Source organism: Arachis hypogaea, chromosome 8 (assembly GCF_003086295.3).
Source record: "Arachis hypogaea cultivar Tifrunner chromosome 8, arahy.Tifrunner.gnm2.J5K5, whole genome shotgun sequence".
Taxonomy (NCBI): Eukaryota; Viridiplantae; Streptophyta; class Magnoliopsida; order Fabales; family Fabaceae; genus Arachis; species Arachis hypogaea.
The window spans coordinates 24,278,146-24,296,148 of record NC_092043.1 but is presented as its reverse complement, the minus strand read 5'-3'; the positions used below and the strand labels follow the sequence as shown (position 1 = coordinate 24,296,148).

Genomic DNA, 18,003 nt, shown 5'->3' with positions numbered 1-18,003 from the left:
GACAGCCACAAAAGTAAAAGGTGGTGGAGTTCCTTCTTTACTCCATCTTTTCTCTATGCTTGAATAAGGAAGATCTTGTATGAAATAGAACATGCTTCCATATTAGCTTATGCACTTTTCAATTTTGTCTTTTAAGCTTTTGATTGAAAATGGTTTATGATTCTGGTTGGAGTGTCACTGCATCTTTCATTTACTTACTTGTATGCTTGTCTTTTAAATCAAATGAAAAGAGAATGAGTGTTTATGTTTCTAAAAGACCATAGTGGAGCCCATAATGTGGAAGTGTATTCATGAATCTTTGGGGGGGTAATCATAAGTTAGCTAAGTTGGTTCAACCACAAGGTTAGGATGACAACTATCTATCCTGAATACTTTACTTTTGATATACCCATGAGACTAAGATAAAAACAAGATCCTAATAAGAGAAAAGGGAAAGAACAATGGAAGTGAAAAACAAAAGACAAAGAATAAGCAAACCAATGGTTTACCTTAAGACATGTGTCTGTGGTGCTCCTGTTTGGGGGATCTACTTGGATGAATAAGCTCTTAGGGGTGCTTTATCACTTGGTAACTTGGGTTAACTAACCCGGGATTATCAGCTGAAAATCCACTATCAAGAGTAACCCTCACTACAGAACACTTAGTAACCCAAAGAGGTGCTGGACACCAAGGTCTCAAGGAAGAAAATAAATGAACCAGATGCCTGTGGTGTGTATGTATGGGGGAGAGACTTGAGGGAGTAAGTCCTTAGGGGTGTTTCAACACCTAGCACCTTGAACCAACTAGTTCGGGAGTGTTGGCTGAAAGCTTATCTTAAAGAGTTGCCCCCTTACAGAGCACTTAGCCTGAAGAACACAAACAACCCTTGAAATAACAATAAAAGGATCAATAAATAAAGGTCTCATGGGATGTAACAAAGTGAGTATTTTAGGAGATGATAAAGGTCTGAAAGCCAGCAGTGGAATGAAGCTAAGTTGCTATGCATGAAACCACCATAAAATCAGTAATATGACTTCCAAAAGAATGACTCATTTCTCTAGAGATTACATTCATCATTCTCTTGTTCCAGTACTTGCTTAGGGACAAGCAAGATTCAAGTTTGGTGTTGTGATGCCAGGGCATTTTGGCCAGTTTTACTGACCTTTTCTTTACTATTTTTAGGTAGTTTCATTGCATTTTCTTAGGAAATAAGCTAGTTTTGGGTAGAAAATTATTTACATCCTGATTCAAGCATGCATTGTGCATTTTACATGATTTCATGAGGATTTTGCATGATTTTAATGACAAAATTGATATTGCATCCCCCATGACTTGGATTAGAACTTTGATGCACTGTATTGCTTGATTTCAGGAGAAAGGATGCAAAGAATGGGAGTAACTTGCAAGGCTAAGGAGAAAAGTGATTGCCAATAACACTCTCAAAAGCCATCAATGCCACGTTAAGGAGTCACGTTAACTAAGTTAACGTGAACTCTAACGTGGAGAAGAGAAGTTGAGCCAACTTTAGTGACACTTAACATTGTCACTAACGTTGGCAATTGCTCACAAATGGCCACGTTAGGAGCCACGTTAACCTAGTTAACGTGGCCTCTAACGTTAAAGGGGGAAGAGAAGCCAACGTTAGTGACACTCAACATTGTCACTAACGTTGGCCTAAGGTGCAAAGTACCACGTTAACTCCCACGTTAACTTGGTTAACGGGGGAGCTAACGTAAGAGATGAAGAGTTGTCGACAACGTTAGTGACACTCAACATTGTCACTAACGTTGAAGCAACCACACAACCCCCAAGAGCCACGTTAACTTCCCCGTTAACTTGGTTAATGTGGAAGCTAACGATGAGGAATGAAGGATGGGCCAACGTTAGTGACACTCAACATTGTCACTAACGTTGGGATGGCTAAGAGTGGCCACGTTAGAAGCCACGTTAACCTAGTTAACGTGGACTCTAACGTGTGACCTATGGGCACATTGGAACGTTAGTGACAATGTTGAGAGTCACTAACGTTCTCAAAGGTTGGCAAAAGCCACGTTAGAAGTCACGTTAACTTAGTTAACGTGGGCTTTAACGTGAAGCAAGAAGGGGCACACTAGAACGTTAGTGACAACGTTGAGTGTCACTAACGTTCTCGAAGGTTGGCAAAAGCCACGTTAGAAGCCACGTTAACCTAGTTAACGTGGGCTTTAACGTGAGGCTAAGGGGTGCATTGGAACGTTAGTGACAATGTTAAGTGTCACTAACGTTCTCAAACTTATACTTTCACTAAATGTTAAACACCCCTAACGTCTTGAGCTAAACTCTCTACCCACTTCACACTTTCTCTCTACAAGTAAAGCCAAGCCCAAATGAAGAAAGGAACTACTTCAAACTCAAGATCCAAAGGCCCAAGACTTGAAGAGCCAACTAGAAGCTGAGAAGAGTAGTATATATAGGAGTAGCTTTGAATTGTTTAGGAGAAGGAGAGACGGGGAGCTAGAAAATAGAACTACTCTTTGTATTTTACTTTCTCTGCACTTCTAGCTTTATCATGTATTCTCCATCTTTGATTTTGATTTCTAGAGCTATGAACAACTAAACCCCTTTCATTGGGTTAGGGAGCTCTGTTGTAATTTGATGGATCAATACTAGTTTTCATTATTCTTCTTCTATCTTTCCTCTTGATTTTACTTGAAAGCTTTCAATCTTCATCCAATTGGATAGTTATCTTGGAAAAGAAGCTATTCAAACTTGGATCTCTTCGGAACCTTGAAAGAGGAATGAAGAGATCAGCTAGAAATGCTTTCTCATGCTGGACCAAATTGGGTGTGGATGGGTATGTGACTATAACCCTCTCAACACTTGATTTGGGAAATGCATGTGGTATAATCAGTGACCATACTTCATCTCTTCTCATGAGCAATTGACCAAGGAATTGGCTATTGATCAAGATTTGAGAGATTGAACCACAAGAAATTGTTGTTCAATCACTTACGATTGCCAAGGAGATCAATGAGTGCATTGATTGAGGAAGAGATGAGAATGAAATTGATCCGGAGAATGCAACATCTCCTGAGCCCAATGAACTCCCCATTTCTGATCTTACCCATTCTCTTTAATTTCTGCAATTTACTTTTATGAGCAATTCCCCCATTCCCAATTACAATTCTGCAATTTACTTTCAGTCATTTACTTTCCCGCCATTTTATTTTCTGCAAGTATCAACTCTATTCATGAATTCACTCAACTAGAACATTCCTCTAATTAAAGTTGCTTGATCAATCAATCCCTGTGGGATTCGACCTCACTCTATTGTGAGTTTTTACTTGACGACAAATTCGGTACACTTGTCGAATGGAGATTTGTTGAGAGACAAGTTTTCCCCCGATCACTTCTCAAGGAATTGCAGGGAGGTATGTTCTTATTATTGGTTATGAGTTTTGTAAATTGGGGTTTTTTGAGTTTGGTAATGGGCACAGGTATATTTATAAATTAAAGCAATAAAAATAAATAAATAACTATAAAATAAACTTTTGGCAAGGTATAAGAACTGGAAGTCCTATCCTTATCAATTGTGATGAGAATTGGATTTTAATCCCACTTAGTTAACCTTTACTAAACAAAGGAAGGTCAAGTGGACTAATTAATTTGATACCTAAAGTCCTAGTCTTTCCTTTGGAAAGGCTAGAGTTATTGGAACTCAAATTAATTAGCAACTCCCAATTTCAACCACTGCTTTATTTGACAGCTCAAGCGTCACCAATTACTCAACCAAAGCCAAAAGGGTAACAGGAAAATCCAAATTATTTATATAATAAAAGACAGCAATCATCAATCTGAAATATCTCAAATAACATTAATTAAGAAAATCAATCTAAACATGGAACATTGAAAAATAAATAAATACAAAGAACCTGGGATTGAGAGTCACTCCTAAAACTAAGAAAAGTCCTAAATCCTAATTTTCTAAAAATCCTACCTAAATCCTAAGAGAGAGGAGAGAACCTCTCTCTCTAAAAACTACATCTAAAACATGAAAAGTGAATTATGATAGCCTTCCTGAAGTCCTGCAAGTTCCCTGACTTTAATCTGTGTTTCTGGGGCAAAAACTGGGTTAAAATGCGGCCCAGAATCTCTGCCAGTGACTTTTGTAATTCTGCAGATCGCGCACGTCACGCGATCGCGTCATCCATGCTGATGCGTCATTCGCGTTTTTCCCTGCCACGCATTCGCGTCGTCTACGCTTCCGCGTCACTTGTGCTTTTCCAATCCGCGTGGTCACGTGAGCCATGCGATCGCGTCACTCTGATTTTTTCTGTTTCACGCGGTCGCGTGAGCCATGCGACCGTGTGACTTTTCGCTGGTCATCTCCTCAATTCCTTGTATTCCTTCCATCTTTGCACACTTCTTCTTCATTCTCTAAGCCATTCCTGCCCTATGAAGCCTGAAACACTTAACACATAGATCAAGGCATCGAATGGTAATAAGAGAGGATTAAGATTAGCTAAATTAAGACCAAAGAAGCATGTTTTCAATCATGTAATAATTTTAGGAAGGAAATATAAATGCATGCTAATTATATGAATAAGTGGGTAAAAACCATGATAAAACCACACAATTAAACACATTGTAGACCATAAAATAGTGGTTTATCACCTCCCAACAAGTGCTCTTTTAATGTCATTAGCTTGACATGCTGCTCATGATTTTCTTCCTCTTCTTCAAGTTAGTTAAGAAGAATAACCTCAAGAGGAAAAAGTAGCAAGTCGATGTCCCATGTTCTGAGTACTTCCCAGCAAGCTTTCTTTTGTTGTTAGCTTGAGTGAACTTGCTTGTTGGGTTAGGGGTGAAATTGTTTGTTGTTGACCCCTTCTTGTTCATGGATATTGTCCTTCGTAGCTTAGTCACAATCCTCTTTTTAGTGCTTGTCTTTGTTGCCTTTGCTTCCTTGATTTTGAGATTTGGTTATTGTATGATGATTGGAGTATCTTCTTCATCAAGAACTTCTTGAAATGGTGGCTCACTTGTTACAGAGGTCTCTTTTTCTTGCCGTACCAATTCCTCATTTTCACTTATATTAAGCACTTCTCCACTCCTTAAGCTGATGGCATGATATTCTTCCCCTGGCCAAGGGAAGACATGGGTTAGTTCATCAACAAAAAGATGTACCAATTATCTCATTTGCTCTTCTTGATCCCTCCTTGAGATTTCCATATCTTCAATCACCTCTCTCAAATTTTTCCTTAAGAACTCACTGAGTTAGGCAATAAAGAGATATCTCTTGGAGAGTTCCTCTATTCTAAATGCTAGAAAAGCTTTTGGTGGAGTTTGTGGAGATGTATAGGTTAGACAATTAATGGATGATGGTTCTTAATGAATGGGGTATGGAGCATTAAAATCCTTTCCCCAGCCACAACTTGGGTAGTTGTCATAACAATATGAGCTATTTTGTGGCTTTGGGAGGTATTCCATTTCATTTGATTGCTCCATGAAAAATCACTATTTTATGGTTTATATTGTGCTAACTTGAGTGGTTTTTATCAGCTTTTCACCCACTTATTCATATGATTTGCATGGTTTTACAATTCCTTCCTGGATTTATTCTATGATTGAAAACTTGCTTCCTAAAGCTTTAAAATTGTGTATTTTAATCCCCCTTTATACCATTCGATGTCGTGATCCGTGTGTTAAGTGTTTCAGGCTTTATAGGGCAGGAATGGCTTAGAGGATGGAAAGGATGCTTGCGAAAAGGGAAGGAGCACAAGAAATAAAAGAGACAACCAGCGAACAGTGACGCACACGCATGGCTGACGCGTGCGTGCGATTTGGACAAAATCACAGCGACGCGTGCGCGTGCTTAACGCGTACACGTGGATTGGAGTTTGTGCAAACGACGCGAGCGCGTGCCTGAGGCGCACGCGTGGAGAGGAAAATCGTCAAATGATGCGTACGCGTGACCGACGCGTACGCGTCACAAGCGCGATCTGCAGAATTAACAGAAATCGCTGAGGGCAATTTCGGGCCACGTTTTGACCCAGTTTTCGGCCCAGAAACACAGAATAAAGCCAGGGAACATGCAGAGACTCAAGATATACATTTGACAACATTCATTCAACAACAATTTTAGGTTTATATATAGTTTTTAGAGAGATATGCTCTCTCTTCTCTCTTAGGTTTTAGGATTTAGGATTTCTTTAGGATTAGGATTTCTCTTCTACTTTTAATTCTTCTAGTACTCTAGTTTATTGATTTTTCCTTGTTGATTATTTGATGTTGCTACATGGTTTATGAATTCTCATGTTTAATTTGATTTCTCTAAGGATAACTAGAATAGGACGTTCAGTTCTCATACCTTTCCAAGAACCCCAAAACCATACTTTTGCCATTTACATTCCCTGTTTCTTATCCAAAAACCCCAAAACCATACTTTTCCATAACCAATTATAAGCACACTTCCCTGCAATTCCTTGAGAGATGACACGAGGTTTAAATACTTCGGTTATCAATTTTAAAGGGGTTTGTTATTTGTGACTGATGATTAGATTTTCGACGGTTTAGAATTTCACAAATGAAATCTCGTTGAAGTATAGTCTCTAAACCAACAATAATCCTTTCATACAAAAATTTTGTTTGTCACAAGTACAAACTCCTAAAATCTATAAACCGAAGTATTTAAACCTCGGATCGTCTCTTAAAGGACTTGCAGGGTAGTGTTCTTGTTATTGGTTATGGACTTGTTTATTTTGGTGTTTGGATGAGAAATATGAATAGTAGATGGTAAGAAAACTTTATTAACAAAATGGTATTGGCAAGGTTTGGTTGTCAAAGGTCTTCATCATTATCACTAGCCACAGTATGGTAGTTGCAAGGATTAATCCCACTTAGTTATCCTTAAATCAATTAACAAATAAAATTCAAGTGAGCTATATCAATCCTAGTCCATAAATCCTAGCTTCTCACTAATTGGATTAATGAAGGCTAGAGTCAATGGCTATTAACTATCAATCAATTGGACACTAGTAATTCAAGAAATCCTAAGTTACTTTCTCAAGCCAAGAACATAAAATTCTATTCTAACATTCTCCCAAGCATTTTATCAAACATTTGGAAGGTATAGAAGGAAAGCATAGTAAATCACAACAAAAATGAATTCTAACAACAATTGAATACAAAGAATTAACAACAATCAAGAAAATCACAATTATCATGAATTATCTCAAATTGTATTATTGAAAGGAAAATAAAGGAACAAAAATCTATCCAAAACAAAATGAAGAGTTACAATTATCAAAGCACATAACTAGAAAGAGGAAGAGGAAGAGAGTAAGAATTGATAAAGGAGAAGTGAATTAAAGCATGAATTAAACCTAGATCGAAGAAGAGAGATTAACCTAAACCTAATCCTAATTCTAGAGAGAAGTGAGAGCTTCTCTCTCTAAAAATAACTCTCAACTACTAAACTAAGCTAAAAACTAAACTAATGGTAACTAACTCCCCCCTCATTCCCCTTCAATCCTTGGCTCTTATATGCAGTTTGGCGCCAAAATTGGCTGCAGAAAACCTCCAAAATCGCCAGGCACGTGTTGCTTTAATGAAGTCACATGCGGACTGCGACGCGTGCTGGTGCACGAATTTGTAATCCATACAACTAACCAGCAAGTGCACTGGGTCGTCCAAGTAATACCTTACGTGAGTAAGGATCGATCCCACGGAGATTATTGGTTTGAAGCAAGCTATGTTTATTTTATTGTTCTTAGTCAGGATGTCAATTAAAGTTATCAGTTGGAATTATTAGAAAAATAAAAGAGCGAGAATTAATTACTTGTAATGTAGTAATGGGGAATATGTTGGAGTTTTGGAGATGCGTTGTTCTCTGAATTTCTGCAATGTAATATTTAACTCAATTGTTTGTAAAGCCCGTCTACGGCAAGCTGTATGTAGGGTGTCACCATTGTCAGTGGCTACTTCCCATCCTCTCAGTGAAAACGTTCCAGATGCTCTGTCACAGCACGGCTAATCAGCGGTCGGTTCTCGATCATGTTGGAATAGGATCCATTGATCCTTTTGCGTTTGTCATCACGCCCAGCAATCACGAGTTTGAAGCTCGTCACAGCCATTCAATCCTTGAATCCTACTCGGAATACCACAGACAAGGTTTAGACTTTCCGGATCCTCAAGAATGGCCGCCATCAGTTCTAGCTTATACCACGAAGATTCTGATTAAGGAATCCAAGAGAAGCTCATTCAGTCTGATGTAGAACGGAGGTGTTTGTCAGGCACATGTTCATGGATTGAGGGAGGTGATGAGTGTCACGGATCATCACCTCCTTCATAATTAAGCGCGAATAAACATCTTAGATCGGAACACACACACGTTTGAGTGAAATAGAAACAATTGCATTAATTCATCGAGACGCTGCAGAGCTCCTCACCCCCAACAATGGAGTTTAGAGACTCATGCCATCAAAGTGTATAAAATTCAGATCTGAAAATGTCATGAGGTACAAGATAAATCTCTAAAAGTTGTTTAAATAGTAAACTAGTAACCTAGGTTTACAGAATAAGAGTGAACTAAGATAATTGGTGCAGAAATCCACTTTTGGGGCCCACTTGGTGTGTGCTGGGCTGAGACTAAAGCTATCCACGAGTTGAGGCCTTTCTTGGAGTTGAACTCCAAGTTATAACGTGTTTTGGGCGTTCAACTCCGGATCATGACATTTTTCTGGCGTTTAACTCCAGACAGCAGCATGTACTTGGCATTCAACGCCAAGTTACGTCGTCTATCTTCGTGAAAAGTATGGACTATTATATATTGCTGGAAACCCCTGGATGTCTACTTTCCAACGCCATTGAGAGCGCGCCAATTGGACTTCTGTAGCTCCAAAAAATCCATTCCGAGTGCAGGGAGGTCAGGATCCAACAGCATCAGCAGTCCTTTTTCAGCCTAACTCAGATTTTTGCTCAGCTCCCTCAATTTCAGCCATAATTTACCTAAAATCACAGAAAAACACAAAAACTCATAGTAGAGTCCAGAAGTATTATTTTTTCCTAAAAACTAATAATATTCTACTAAAAACTAATTAAAACATACTAAAATCTACATGAAATTACCCCCAAAAAGCGTATAAAATATCCGCTCATCACGTGTGCGTCCCTGGCCGATTCTGCAATGTACGCGCAAGCACCTTGTGCGCGTGCGCGTGCTTGGCTGATTTCACTTCTTTGACTTTTTATGTGATAGCCATAAACTTGATAGCTACGATTTTAGGAAATTGCACAATCGGCAAAAATTCCTTCCGGCAAGTGCACCGGTTATCGTCAAGTAAAAACTCACAATAGAGTGAGGTCGAATCCCACAAGGATTGGTTGAGTGAGCAATTCGGATTAGAAGTGTGTTCTAGTTGAGCGGAATCAAGATTTAGATGAGAAGTGCAGAATCTTAAATTGCATGAATTAAAGAGCGAGAAGCTAAATTGCTGAAATTAAAAGGGGATGGGGGTGATTGCATGAATTTAATTGCAGAATGTAAAGAGAAAGTGTAGATCAGAAATGGGGAATTCATTGGGTTTCAGGAGATATTGAGATCTCCGAATCAACACATTTTTATCCCTTCCTCAACCAATGCATTCATTGAATTTTGCTTGGCAATCTTCTATGATTGGATCCCAATCCCTTGGCTCACCAATTCTCTCTAAAAACAAACAGATTCCCAATCCCTTGGTTTAAATGTTCATAAGAAGAGATGATGCTCGATCTCTGATTATACCACACAGTTTCATGAACCACAATTTGGTAGGATTACATGTCACAATATCCATCCAAACCCCAATCCAATTCACTGTGAGAAAACTTCTCTAGCATGAATCCTCCATTCCTTTCCCAAGGTTCCGAAGGATTCCAATTATGGATAATTTCTTTCCCAAGACAACTAACCAATAGAATTAGATCGAGAAGCTTTCTAACAAAATTCAAGAGAAAAGATTGAAGAAGAAGATAAAAACTATTATTGATTCATTGAATTACAATAGAGCTCCCTAACCCAATGAAAGGGGTTTAGTGAGTCATAGCTCTGAATTCAATTACAAAAGTATGAAAACTAGCAAAGATGAAAAAGTTCCCCCAAAAGTAAAAATAAAAGTCCCATTCTAACTTAAATTCTATCCTATTTATACACTTTCTAAATTGAGCTTCTGTTGTGTTTCTTGGGCTTTGAGGCCTTTCCCTGATTTCCTTTTGCTTTGGGTTTATGATCCATAATCCTGATGAGGCTTGCTGATCCAATTCTGTAACATTCATTGAGCCAACTTAGTGATAATCAAGTAATGACACATGACTCAACAAATTGAAATTCCAGACTCATCAATTCTTCAGGCCCAATCCCATAAACCATGATATTCAATTGGGTTTCATACCAGAGTATGTTTAAGTCAATGTTTGTGCTCAAATACTAACTTAAACTGCAATATCTTTGGCCCAGAAACCCTTTCACAAAGTGGCATTTAAGTTGCAGTTTAAGCTTAAACTGCAACTTAAACATTGGACACTCTTGGAGGTGATATAATTCAAGCACGTTTAAGCTTCAGTTTAAGGTTAAACTGAAGCTTAAACGTGGAAATGGAAGAAAGCAATCCTGGAGGGTGGAATTGTCGAACACGTTTAAGCTTCAGTTTAAGGTTAAACTGAAGCTTAAACGTGGAAATGAAGATTGCAACCCTGGAGGAGAAATTGGGTCGAACACGTTTAAGCTCCAGTTTAAGGTTAAACTGGAGCTTAAACATGGAATGCTTCCTGGAGGGTGAAATGTCGAACACGTTTAAGCTCCAGTTTAACCTTAAACTGGAGCTTAAACGTGGAAATGGTTCCCTGGAGGAAAATTCTGGTCGAACACGTTTAAGCTCCAGTTTAAGGTTAAACTGAAGCTTAAACGTGGAAATGCTCCTTGGTGCAATTCTCATTCTGGCGTTTAACTTCCAGTTTAAGGTTAAACTGGAGGTTAAACGCCAGTTTCAGCATTCCTCAGCTTTCATGATTTTGGCGTTTAAGCTCCAGTTTAAGCTTAAACTTGCTTAAACTGGAGCTTAAACTGGAGCTTAAACTTGCTTAAACTGGAGCTTAAACTCCACAAGTGATATTCAAGCTTCCTTTATTGATTTTGTTGCTTCCTTGCCTAACCTCTTCTTCCCTGAAATCATCCAAACAACTGCATCAAAGTCTTGCAAAATTTCATGAGAAATCTTCCATTCATAGCATTCAAGTAATATAACTAAAAACTCATGAAATTTGCATCAAAATCATACTGTTTGGATGGTTCATTTCTTTGTTATTCATTTAACCATTCTTGGTTACTTTAAGCTCAAGAAAATGCATAAAACAACTAAAACTAACAGAAAAATGCTAGTGAAACTAGCCTAAGATGCCTTGGCATCACAACACCAAACTTAATACTTGCTTGTCCCTAAGCAAGTCCTGAGTTAATTGAGAAGAAAGTATGAAACAGAAAGCAATTACATTGGCTATATTAGCAAGCATTTGAAGTTCATCAGAAGGGTTTTATGCAGAAAGTTGCAGCATCACTTTTTCATTCTTATCATGTAAGATTATCACTTTTTCATTGCATCCATCAAACACTGCTATGGCCTCTTGTTATTCTTATGTCCTTGGCACTTTTCCCTTCTTTGTTTTTCTTTTTCTTAGAGCTCCTTTGCTTCTTGTTTGCTCAGTGTCATGTGTTGCACAAGCCTTTGGCATTTTCTTTTTCTTATCAGTGCACTACACATATCCACTACAGGCATTTTAGTTCACATTTCTTCTTGAGACATTGGTGCCCAGCACCTCTTTGTGTGACTAAATGTTTTGTATTTAGGTTGCTCTTGATAATGGACTTTTGGTTGATAATCCCGGGTTAGTTAACCCAAGTTACCAAGTGTTGAAACACTCCTCAGAACCTATTCATCCAAGCATATCCTTAATACATAAACACCACAGGCATTTATCTCAGAAGTTCAAACCATTGGTGCCTAGCTTATTTTCTCAATTCTTTTCTTTTTGGTTGCCCTTTTTCAGTGGCTTTTTCTTCTTCTTTTTCTTTCTTTTTCATGGCCAAAGACATTTATTCATCAAGATCCATAGACAGTATTCAACTTCTACACTAAAATGATAATTCTACACTCAATTTCCAGTGAGCTGACTAAACAATCAAGCATGCATACCACCACTTAATTCTACTTGATTTGTCACTAATTGAGCCAAGTTACTTTTGTTCAAACTTTTCTTTTATTTTTGGAAACATAACAAGCATGGCAAGCATTTGTTTAAGAAGGTGAAGTTATATCCAAACATCTAGGCATTCACTTTATTCAAAGCAGTAAACCAACACTCATACTAAAAACTTCACATTCCAGAAAGATTCAACAATTATAGTTTAAACCAGAACAAGCATGCTTTTGTTTGCCTTTTAAAGAATAGTCAAGGAACAACACCACCTTGTGAAATTTCTTGTTTTCTCTTTGTTGCCAGGAAACAATTTGATTTCTCCTTCTTCTCTTAGTTGTTGCTTCATGTTCTTTCTAAGATCCTTGTTTCCTTTCCTGCAAAGAGTGATGGAGTTGCTTGCTTCTCAAGCACTTGAGTGGTTAGCTCAACTATGTATGGGCAAGTGTCTGAGTCTTAAGTTGGTGTGTGAACACCAAACTTAGTCTCCTACTTACTCCTCTGCTCTTTGAATCCTTGAATTCTCCTTGGAATGAAGTTGCTGCTAAGGATTTTAAGCATTTCTGTGATTGCTTAGAATGGTTGTTCCTTTCATATAATTCAAAGGTTGTTGTGTTCAGTTGATCTGTATGGTGGAACACCAAACTTAGAGTCACACATTCCCCTTTGAATTATTGATCCACGAATTCATTGTTTGGTGTGAAACACCAAACTTAATTCTTTGCAATGCACAGAAACTACTTCACCTTTTTATTGAAACAAATAAAAGAAACAGCAAAGGAGTATTACCTCAGGTTGGGTTGCCTCCCAACAAGCGCTTCTTTAACGTCACTAGCTTGACGGTTGTCCCTTGTTAGGGTGGATTGTAGTGCTTGATGTCCTCTCCTCTCACTATGAAAACGTCCCCATTTGATTCCTTCATGATTTCCAAATGTTCCATAGAAAGAACTTTCCTGATTGTGAACACTTGAGGGAGCTGGGAAGGAATGGTTTTGAGGCCAGGTGGGATTGGCAGATAATGACTTGATATCACTTTATCTCCCGGAGAGAAACCTTCAGTGGGAATTTTCTTGTTTCTCCACCCTCTTGGCAATTTCTTTACAATTCTTCCCTCTCTCTTGAGGATTTCTTCATTGACCCTTATGCCAGGAGGATCCTTCTGAGCTATTTCTATTGATTCTTGTGGCTTTAACTCTTGCAATTCTTGTTTGCCTTCCAAGGACTGTTTCAGAGTTTCAGCTGCTGGATTGCTTTCCTCCAAACACAGATGGCTACTATCATCCTTAGGCTTTTCAGGTTCTGGTTCAGGCTCAGATGCAGGTTTGAAAACATGGAAAATGAGCTGTTCATCATGTATTCTCAAAATTAGCTCTCCTTGTTCTACATCTATGAGCGCTCTAGCAGTGGCTAGAAATGGCCTTCCCAGAATGATAGGGTGTAGGTAGCTTTCCTCCATGTCCAAAATGACAAAGTCTGTGGGGAAGAAATAATTTCCCACTTTCACCAGCACATTCTCAACTACCCCTTCAGCTTGCTTCTGAGTTTTGTCAGCCAGTTGTATGATTACATCAGTGGATCTCACCTCATTCAGTTGTAGCCTCTTCATAAGAGTCAGAGGCATCACATTTATGCTAGCTCCTAGATCACAGAATCCTCTGTCAATTTTTGTTTCCCCTATGATGCAGGGGATATGAAAACTTCTTGGGTCTGTTTTCTTAGAGACTATGTCCTTCTTGATGAGGGCACTGCATTCTTTGTTCATTATTACAGTTTGTCCTCCCTTCAAAACTCTTTTCTTGCTCAGCAATTCCTTCAAATACTTGATATGTGTAGGCATCTGCTGGAGAATCTCAAGAAAGGGAATATTGATATGGAGAGACTTAAATGTCTCTAAAAACCTTGAATATGTTTTCCCTTTTTCACCTCCTCCTAACCTCTGAAGAAATGGTGCTTTTGGTTGGTATGTTTCCAGCATGCCTTTATTTTGCAGTTCCTTGGCTTGCTCAGTTTCACTTTCCTGCTTAGCTTCTTCCACACCTTCCTACAAGATTTCTGGCTCCTGTTCTGAGGGTCTGATTCCTTCTTCTTCTGAGACTTCCTTCAATATGGTGATGGCCTTGCATTCTTCCCATCTCACTCCCTTTTGTTCCTCTTTAGGATTCTTTTCTGTGTCACTAGGGAACACTGCAGTTGACTTGGGGGCCTGTTGAGATAGCTCTCCTACTCGAGACTCCATCCTCTTGAGTTTTTCACCATGGTTCCTTAAGGTAGATCTCACATCATCCCTAAAGCTTTTCAACTCACTTATGTCCTGACCCATGTTTGCAAGCATTCCTTCTATCCTGTTTAATTGATCTTGAAATTGTTGGTTCGGATTAGGTTGGGCAGGTTGATTATTTTGGCCATGATATGGTGGTTGGGAGTAAGTGTTTTGTGTGGCTTGGTATGATCTTTGGTTGGAGTTTTGGTATGTGGAATTGTTATGTTGGTTGGGGTTGTAAGGTTTGTGGTTTTGTGGTTGGGTTTGCTGGTTTCCCCACCCAAAGTTTGGGTAGTTTTTCCAGCCTGGGTTGTAAGTGTTGGAATGTGGATCATATGGTTGCCTTTGTTGATTTCCCACATAGTTGGCCTCTTCCCAATCACCTCCTTCAGTGCTTACTTCCTCTTGATCTTGTGTGTGTATTGCAGCCACTTGATTTGTTTCTAATTTCCTGGTGAGCTCTGCTAGTTGCTTGGCAAACACCTTGTTTTGGGCTAGAATTGTATCAACATGGTTCAGCTCCATGACTCCCTTAGTGTTGTGTCTCTCTGAAGCATAGTAGTACTCATTCTCAGCCACTGTCTCAATCACTTCAATGGCTTCTTCCACAGTCTTTTTCCTGTTCAATGAACCTCCTGATGAATGGTCTACAGCCTTCCTTGATTCATAAGAAAGTCCATCATAGAAAATATGCAATTGCACCCAGTCATGGAACATGTCTGGTGGGCATTTCCTTGTCAAATCCTTGAACCTCTCCCATGCCTCGTAGAGAGTTTCACCATCTTGTTGTCTAAAAGTCTGAACCTCAGATCGAAGCCTATTGACCTTTTGTGGGGGGTAGAAACGTGCCAGAAACTTGCTTTCCACCTCATCCCAGGTTGTTAGGCTCCCCCTTGGGAATGATTCCAGCCACTTAGCTGCCTTGTCCCTAAGTGAAAATGGGAACAAGAGCAGTTTATAGGCATCTTCCTGGACTCCATTGGACTTCACAGTGTCGCAAATTCTCAGGAATTTTGTGAGATGTTGGTTTGGATCTTCATTAGCACTCCCACCAAATGAACAATGATTCTCCACCAGTGATATTAGCTGTGGTTTGAGTTCAAAATTGTTGGCCTGAATGGGTGGTTTCTGAATGCTGCTACCACAATTCCCAGAGGTTGGGTTTATGTATGAACCAAGAACCCTCCTCTCGGGAATGGCATTGTTTCCATCAGCTCTCTCATGGTTGTGAACTTCTCTATCCATGTTGAGATCTAGAGCTTCCTCAAAATTGTCCTCAGATTCTCCTTCAGATTCTTCTTCTCCCAGTACTCTCTTCCCTCTTGCTTCCCTTCTAAGTTTATGAAGGGTCCTCTCTGGTTCGGTATATGGAGGAGTTGATGTCTCTCCTCTCCTACCTGTCATACAAGAACACAGCACAGGCAATAAACAAGTGAAATACTCTTGGTTAATGGAAGAGTATGGTTAGAGCAGTTGAGGAATTAATTCAAATAGTTAGTGAGTCAGTGAGTTAGTTGCTTGAATTTAAAGGCATAAAGAAAGAAAGCAAGTAACAGAGTGCAGAAATTAAAATTCAACAAGTAACTTGAACGGAATTAACAAAACAAGAAAAATGCTCAATCTAGTTAACTTCCAATTTGAGAATTGTCAATCGAAAACCAATCCCCGGCAACGGCGCCATAAACTTGATCTAGCCATAAACTTGATAGCTACGATTTTAGGAAATTGCACAATCGGCAAAAATTCCTTCCGGCAAGTGCACCGGTTATCGTCAAGTAAAAACTCACAATAGAGTGAGGTCGAATCCCACAAGGATTGGTTGAGTGAGCAATTCGGATTAGAAGTGTGTTCTAGTTGAGCGGAATCAAGATTTAGATGAGAAGTGCGGAATCTTAAATTGCATGAATTAAAGAGCGAGAAGCTAAATTGCTGAAATTAAAAGGGGATGGGGGTGATTGCATGAATTTAATTGCAGAATGTAAAGAGAAAGTGTAGATCAGAAATGGGGAATTCATTGGGTTTCAGGAGATATTGAGATCTCCGAATCAACACATTTTTATCCCTTCCTCAACCAATGCATTCATTGAATTTTGCTTGGCAATCTTCTATGATTGGATCCCAATCCCTTGGCTCACCAATTCTCTCTAAAAACAAACAGATTCCCAATCCCTTGGTTTAAATGTTCATAAGAAGAGATGATGCTCGATCTCTGATTATACCACACAGTTTCATGAACCACAATTTGGTAGGATTACATGTCACAATATCCATCCAAACCCCAATCCAATTCACTGTGAGAAAACTTCTCTAGCATGAATCCTCCATTCCTTTCCCAAGGTTCCGAAGGATTCCAATTATGGATAGTTTCTTTCCCAAGACAACTAACCAATAGAATTAGATTGAGAAGCTTTCTAACAAAATTCAAGAGAAAAGATTGAAGAAGAAGATAAAAACTATTATTGATTCATTGAATTACAATAGAGCTCCCTAACCCAATGAAAGGGGTTTAGTGAGTCATAGCTCTGAATTCAATTACAAAAGTATGAAAACTAGCAAAGATGAAAAAGTTCCCCCAAAAGTAAAAATAAAAGTCCCATTCTAACTTAAATTCTATCCTATTTATACACTTTCTAAATTGAGCTTCTGTTGTGTTTCTTGGGCTTTGAGGCCTTTCCCTGATTTCCTTTTGCTTTGGGTTTATGATCCATAATCCTGATGAGGCTTGCTGATCCAATTCTGTAACATTCATTGAGCCAACTTAGTGATAATCAAGTAATGACACATGACTCAACAAATTGAAATTCCAGACTCATCAATTCTTCAGGCCCAATCCCATAAACCATGATATTCAATTGGGTTTCATACCAGAGTATGTTTAAGTCAATGTTTGTGCTCAAATACTAACTTAAACTGCAATATCTTTGGCCCAGAAACCCTTTCACAAAGTGGCGTTTAAGTTGCAGTTTAAGCTTAAACTGCAACTTAAACATTGGACACTCCTGGAGGTGATATAATTCAAGCACGTTTAAGCTTCAGTTTAAGGTTAAACTGAAGCTTAAACGTGGAAATGGAAGAAAGCAATCCTGGAGGGTGGAATTGTCGAACACGTTTAAGCTTCAGTTTAAGGTTAAACTGAAGCTTAAACGTGGAAATGAAGATTGCAACCCTGGAGGAGAAATTGGGTCGAACACGTTTAAGCTCCAGTTTAAGGTTAAACTGGAGCTTAAACATGGAATGCTTCCTGGAGGGTGAAATGTCGAACACGTTTAAGCTCCAGTTTAACCTTAAACTGGAGCTTAAACGTGGAAATGGTTCCCTGGAGGAAAATTCTGGTCGAACACGTTTAAGCTCCAGTTTAAGGTTAAACTGAAGCTTAAACGTGGAAATGCTCCTTGGTGCAATTCTCATTCTGGCGTTTAACTTCCAGTTTAAGGTTAAACTGGAGGTTAAACGCCAGTTTCAGCATTCCTCAGCTTTCATGATTTTGGCGTTTAAGCTCCAGTTTAAGCTTAAACTTGCTTAAACTGGAGCTTAAACTGGAGCTTAAACTTGCTTAA

The 18,003-nt window shown here is 38.9% G+C and overlaps 1 non-coding gene across 1 annotated transcript; it reads left to right on the top strand.

The window, feature by feature from the left end:
• The first annotated feature begins 15,161 nt into the window (after window positions 1-15,161).
• Window positions 15,162-15,265, top strand: LOC112708616 (small nucleolar RNA R71). The gene has a single exon (XR_003156462.1). It is a non-coding gene; the product is annotated as a small nucleolar RNA R71 (small nucleolar RNA).
• The last annotated feature ends 2,738 nt before the right edge of the window (window positions 15,266-18,003 follow it).